Genomic DNA, 7,111 nt, shown 5'->3' with positions numbered 1-7,111 from the left:
GGCATGTTTAAATTCAGTTACTGTGGATTTATCTACCACATCTGCTGGAAGTTTGTTCCAAGGATCTACTACTCTTTCAGTCAAATAATATTTTCTCATGTTGCTTCTGATCTTTCCTCCGACTAACCTCAGATTGTGACCCCTTGTTCTTGGATTCACTGAAAAACACTTCCCTCCTGAACCTTATTTAACCCTTTCACACGTTTAAATCTCTCCATGGTGTCCCCCCCTTTCCCTTCCGTCCTCCAGACTAGACAGATGGAGTCCATGAAGTCTTTCCTGATCAGTTGGATGCTGAAGAGCTCCCACCATTTTTGTCGCCCGTCTTGTAACCTCTAAGCAGAGAGTCGGACTAGAAGACCTCCAAGGTCCCTTCCAACTCTGTTGTTACTATTATTAGATAGCTGCCTTCCTTCTTTCAATAAGTGCTTTATCGCCCTTAAGAGTCTTCTCCTGTGCAGAAGCAAAACCATGCTAGAAACATAGAAACATAGAAGTCTGACATTCAGTTCCTGTGGATTTATCTACCACGTCTGCTGGAAGTTTGTTCCAAGGATCTACTACTCTTTCAGTGAAATAATATTTTCTCATTTGCTTTTGATCTCTCCCCCAACTAACTTCAGATTGTGACCCCTTGTTCTTGGGTTCACTTTCCTATTAAAAACACTTCCCTCCTGAACCTTATTTAACCCTTTAACATTTAAATGTTTCCATCGTGTCCCCCCTTTCCCTTCTGTCCTCCAGTCCAGACTCTACAGATGGAGTCCATGAAGTCTTTCCTGATACGTTTTATGCTTAAGACATTCCACCATTCTTGTAGCCCGTCTTTGGACCCGTTCAATTTTGTCAATATTCCATTCTATTCTACTCTGAATTCTATTCCTTTCTATTCTACTCTATAATTTACTCATTCTATACTACTCTACTTATTCTATTCTACTCTAATGTACTATATACTCTATACTCTATATACTTTACTCATTCCATTCTATTCATTCTATTGTACTCTACTTATTCTATTCTCTGAACTCATTCTATCCTATTCATTCTTTTCTACTCTAATTTACTTATTCTGTTCTATTTCTATCCCAACTCCAAATTCTATTCTGAATTCTATTCTACTGTATTTTGAATCTTATTCTATTCTGAATTCTATTCCATGCTACTCTACTGTACTCTATACTCTACACCAGCGGTCCCCAAACTACGGCCCACGGGCCGCATGCAGCCCCGAGGCCCTTTATCTGGCCCGTGGGTGAGTAACGGGAGCAGAGGCACAGGAGGCACCCGCATCCTGTGCTCCTGCCCACTGTTCTCTCTAGCCTGGGTGGTCGTGTGGCCACGCAGGCAAAAAACAAACTCCATGCAGGTTTTTCAAACCCTGTGCGGTAGAGCCGGCACCGTTTCTCCTGCCCGACAGCTGATCTGGTGTGGGCCTGGAGAAGGTCCCATGGGCTCTGAGCCCCGCCCGGCTTCTCCGGCTCTGTCCGGGGACCACGCACCACCCCCTCCTGCTGATATTCTTCCCACCACCGGGAAGAAGCAGGAAGCAAAAAAATCCCCCAGGAAACAAGAGCAGAAGACTTGTGCCTACACCAGAAGTGTTGCCTCGCCTCCTCTCCACCGTTCCCGTAAGTTGACTTGCAGGGAGGCTCATTATTTCAGCAGAGAGAGAGAGAGACAGAGACGCACCCCCTCAAGTTACTTCATCCTGCCCGCTTAGACTTTTTAATATTGGAATTGTTCTTTGAAACAATAAGTGATCATCACATTACATGGGTCTCAGCTATGTGTTAAATTGAAAAAGCTTTCTCACAGGATATTTTGTGGGGATTAAAAAAACACCCTCATAAAAAACCACCTTCTTATTTTCTCTCATTTTTCAAGAATTCTCTCATATTTTTTAGACATTGGCTTTGTTGAACGTTAAGCATACTTTAAATACATATTGATAATTTGGGCGTTCACTGCGGAGCTTCTCCCTCCCCCCCACCCCCGAGTCGCATGGCAGGGCACAGGTTTTTGTGAGAGAGGGAAAAGAGAGAGAGAGAGAAAGAAAAGGAAAAGAGAGGGAGGGAAAGAGAAGTGGAGAGGAAGGAAGGAAGGAAGGAATGGAGGGACAGAGGAAGGAAGGAAGGACTGTTTGGGGGGGAATTTTTTTTCTTTTAACATACATTCAAACAACACAGTGTACCATCTGATTTTCCATGAATAAAATGCGGTATTTGTTAGTCACTAATATCAATCATCAAAAAAGTTGCAAAAGTTTTTTGTCTAATTTCCTCATCCAATTACATTCATTTTCTTTTAATTAAATTCCCTACTTAACGTCCCTTCAAAAGGTACAGCACCAATTATATTTCTAACTTATTAACCATTATGCCAAAGTGCTTCCTTCTTTCTTTATACATTTTTCTATAAGCCAAGAAAACCTTGTATAGCCAATCAGATGTTAACAAAAGAAAATTAAAAACAAAACATAAACATATATGAATTTCAAACTTCTTCCCCCCTCCAAATAGCATGTTCCCATTTTGTTTTTTACTTTAAAATATGTGCAGAGTGCATAGGGATTTATTCATAGGGTTTTGTTATAGTCCAGCCCTCCAACAGTCCGAGGAACAGTGAACTGGCCCCTTGTGTAAAAAGTTTGGGGACCCCTGCTCTACACTTTACTCATTCTAATCTACTCATTCTATTCTACTCTACTCTATACTATATATTCTAATCTCCGAACTCATTCTATTCTACTCATTCTTTTCTACTTTACTTATTCTATTCCATTTCTATTCCTATTCCAAATTCTATTCTGAATTCTATTCTATTCCTAACAGCAGCAGCAGCAACAACAACTATTAGTAATTGGTTAATTTTGGGGAAAACTGAAATCGATTCCAAGTTCTATTCTATTAAGAATTGCATTCTGTTCTGCATCCTTCTCTGTTCTGTTCCGAATTGCAGCCTGTTCTGCGTTCTCTTCCCTGCGGAGCTCCATCCTCCTCGGTCTCCCCTCCCCAGCTTGGCCCCCCTCCCCGCTCTCCACCCCAGGCAGGGGGGGAAGGGCTCCCGCTTACATGCAAGAGGGAGGGGGAGGGGCAGGAAGGGTTTGCAACCTTGCCCAACTATTCATCTTTAGGAGAAAGGAAAGAGGATGTAGACCATATTTAGGCAAGGAATTCTGTGTAATAGTATAGAACCTGCTCTTTAGCTTCTGTACAAGTGTCTTTTCTCTTATGAAGAGTGCCCGCTCTGCAAACCGTTTTTGGTTTTCTGCTCTCTTGGTCCAAACGCCTCGTGTGAACGTTTTCATAAAATTTCAGGGCACAGGATCGAAACCCGCCCTCCCCTTCTCTTCCCCTCCCACCCACCACCGTCCGCTGGGAGGAAGCCTGGAGTGGGGGGGGGAAACAGCCTGGGTGGGCAGCACCCCCTCCCTTTTCCTGCGGGCGGGCGGGTCTCTCTTTCTTGCAATCACGTGGTATCCAGGCAGACAGGTCGCAGGCCACTTTCGCTTTCCTTTCCCTTTCCCGCCGTTTGGCAACACGCGGGTGTTTGTTCAAGGTGGGACGGAGGGGGAGGGGCGCGCCTTCCAAACTGGCCCCCACGGAGACACAGGAAGAGGGTTGGAAGGGAAGACGCGTGTGTGGCGGAATCTAATCCTGGGCGACGGTGGAGGGTTTCTTTCTTGGACTAGTCTAGATAGATGTAGGTAGGTAGGTAGGTAGGTAGATAGAGAGAAAGACAGACAGACAGACGATAGCGAAGTAGATGGATGGATGGATAGATGGATGGATAGATGGATAGATAGATAGATAGATATAGAAAGGGATGGATGGGTAGAGGAACAGATAGCGAGATAGAAACGGATAAGATATATGCCTGTGTGGAGATGGACGAACTCACGAACTCAATTAAGGGAAATAAAGACATAGAATCAAAAAGAACATGGCAAAAATGGCATGAATGGGTTCAAAAGAGAATATAAAAGCAATACAATATGAAACAACAGCACAATTGAAACGACCTACAGTTACCATGTAAAATTACTGAACGTAATAGATTTTAGAATTTAAAAATATGAAATACAATGTATATAATGAAATGAAACTGGTCAAAATTTATTGTCAGAATGTTAATAGAGATCATGTATAATCTGTAATCCAAAATAATGTGTGATTGGAATGACATAGGAAAATTTAATAGAGATTTTTTTTTTAAAAAAAAGAAACGGATGGATAGCTAGGTAGGTAGGTAGATAGATAGATAGATAGATAGATAGATAGATAGATAGATAGATAGATAGATAGGCAGATAGGCAGGCAGGCAGGCATATGATAGAGAGGTAGATGGATGTATGAAGAGAGAGAAACGGATGGATAGGTAGGTAGATAGAAGAAGTGGATATTGTTCGACGTGGAATGGAAGGGGGGGGATGCCTACCAACTTTCCACTGGGGACAGGGGAGCGGAGTTGGAGGGGACCCTAGAGGTCCTCTAGTCCAGCCTTTCCCCCCTCCCAGAGTGGGAGACCGGAGCCAATTTCTGACCCCTGTTCCTGGGGGGAAGGGAGAGAAAAGAAGGGGGAGGGGTTCCTGCTCCGTACCCTGAAGTTGAAGAGGTCTTGATGGTCCTCTCCAAAAATATGGATATGCAGTACTATTATTATTTTTTTAAAAAAATGTAAATCTATTTTGACAAGAATAGCTGACAATATATATTATATAATAGATTATATTATGTCTATCATCATAATAACCGAAGCAACGACGAGCAAAGAAGTCAAGAAGTCAACCAGAAAGGACAAAAACAGGAAAAAAGACCCAAAATGAAACAAAGACAAAAGTTTTTAGACTTTCCATTTTATAAAAAGGGAGAGAGAAAAATCTTATTTCTCTCCTGGCTGTTGAAATGCTGCATATCAAATTTTATATGCAGTTATTGCATATTGTTTGACCCATGAACTGAACTGTCTTATAATTTCTCTTCGGTTGATTGTTATGAAATATTTTATTTTAAAGTGGACTCATTATGCCCTTCTCATTCTAACAGACAAGAGGATAATGAGTCAATTTTAAAATATTGATATTAATATACTTGCACTCCCCCCCCCCCATGGTTAGACTATCCCAAAACAGGATGGTATTTTTTTAGATTTAGATTTCTAGATGGTTTGTATTTTTCTTGTTGTGAGGGGTGTAATTAATAAATTTAATAATAATAATAATAATAATAATTTTATTTTTATTATTTTTATTTGTCATAGTAATATATATTTGGCACTCTTTTCTGTGGAGCATGGGGAAAATCCCAATGTGAATAGATCTTGGCCAGGTGTGATGGGACACACGAGGAATTTGTCTTTGGAGCAGATGCTCTCAGTGTCCATAAAAGAAAAGATGCATTTGTCCAGAATCAGGAGGTCCAACACTTCATGGTTGTTGTAGGGGTCAAATAAGCAATGAAGAAACAATCAATATCAATAAAAATCTTAGGATACAAGCAACAAGTTACACTCATACAGTCCTAAGTGGGAGGAAAAGGATGATAGGAATGATGAGAAATAACTAGTAGAAATAGTAGCGCTATAGTAGTAAATAGTAATAAATAGTGATGAGGGAATTCTTAGTTTAGCAGAGTGATGGCGTTCTGGAAAAAACTGCCCTCATGTCTTGGTGTGCGGTGCTCTGCAGCGACGTTTTGAGGGTCGGAGTTGGAACAGTTTGTGTCCAGGATGTGAGGGGTCAGTAAATATTTTCACAGCCCTCTTTTTGACTCGGTCCTCAATGGAAGGCAGATTGGCAGCAATTGTTTCTTCTGCAGTTCTGATTCTCCTCTGAAGTCTGTGTCGGTCCTTTTGGGTTGCAGAACCGAAACATACAGTAATGGAGGTGCAGATGACAGACTCAAGGATTCCTCTGTAGAACTGGATCAGCAGATCCTTGGGCAGTTTATTTATTTATTTATTTATTTATTTATTAGATTTGTATGCTTCCCCTCTCCGTAAACTCAGGGCGGCTAACAACAATAATCAAAACAGCATATAACAAATCTAATATTTCAAATAGTTAAAAAACCCTTATTAAAAAACCAAACATACACACAAACATACCATACATAAATTGTATAGGCTTGGGGAGAAGGAATATCTCAATTCCCCCATGCCTGACGACAGAGGTGGGTTTTCAGAAGCTTACAAAAGGTGAGGAGGGTGGGGGCAATTCTGATCTCTGGGGGGAGCTGGTTCCAGAGGGTCGGGGCTGCCACAGAGAAGGATCTTCCTCTGGGTCCTGCCAGATGACATTGTTTAATTGACGGGACCCAGAGAAGGCCAACTCTGTGGGATCTAACTGGTCGCTGGGATTCGTGCGGCAGAAGGCAGTCCCGGAGTTTGAGCTTCCTGAGCTGGTGCAGAAAGAACATCCTTTGTTGTGCTTTTTTGATGACACTTTTGATGTTAGGTGACCATTTTAGGTCCATTTGAGATACAACAGAACCTAGACATTTGAAGGTCTCTACTGTTGATACTGTGTTGCCTAGCATTGTGAGAGGTGGAAGGATGGGAGGGTTCCTCCTAAAGTCTACCATCATTTCTACGGTTCTGAGTGTGTTTGGTTCTAGGTTGTTCCAGTCGCACCACAAGGATAGTTGTTCAACCTCCTGTCCGTATGCGGAATCATCATTGTCTCAAATGAGTCTGATCACTTTTGTATCGTCTGCAAACTTCAGTAGATTAACAGATGGATTGTTTGAGATGCAGTCATTAATGTATAGAGAGAAGAGAAGGGGTCAGACTACACAGCCTCGAAGGGACCCCTTTGCTAATTGTACATGTATCTGATGTGATTTTTCCTAGCTTCACCTGCTGCTTCCTGTCTGTTAGGAAGCTTGTGATCCACTTACAAGTGTGTTCAGGTCCCACTAGCTGATTGAGTTTGGTTAAGAGAATGTCCAGTACGATGGTGTTGAATTTTATTTTTATTTTTATTTTTTTAATTTGTCATACTCAGTAATATATATTTGGCACTTTTTTCTGTGGAGCAAAGGGAAAATCCCAATGGTATTTTAGAAAACACCTATTAAGAGATGCAATAATTACAATTACGAGTCTTCGG

Source organism: Erythrolamprus reginae, chromosome Z (genome assembly GCF_031021105.1).
Source record: "Erythrolamprus reginae isolate rEryReg1 chromosome Z, rEryReg1.hap1, whole genome shotgun sequence".
Classification (NCBI taxonomy): Eukaryota; Metazoa; Chordata; class Lepidosauria; order Squamata; family Dipsadidae; genus Erythrolamprus; species Erythrolamprus reginae.
This window is presented reverse-complemented; position numbering follows the sequence as displayed.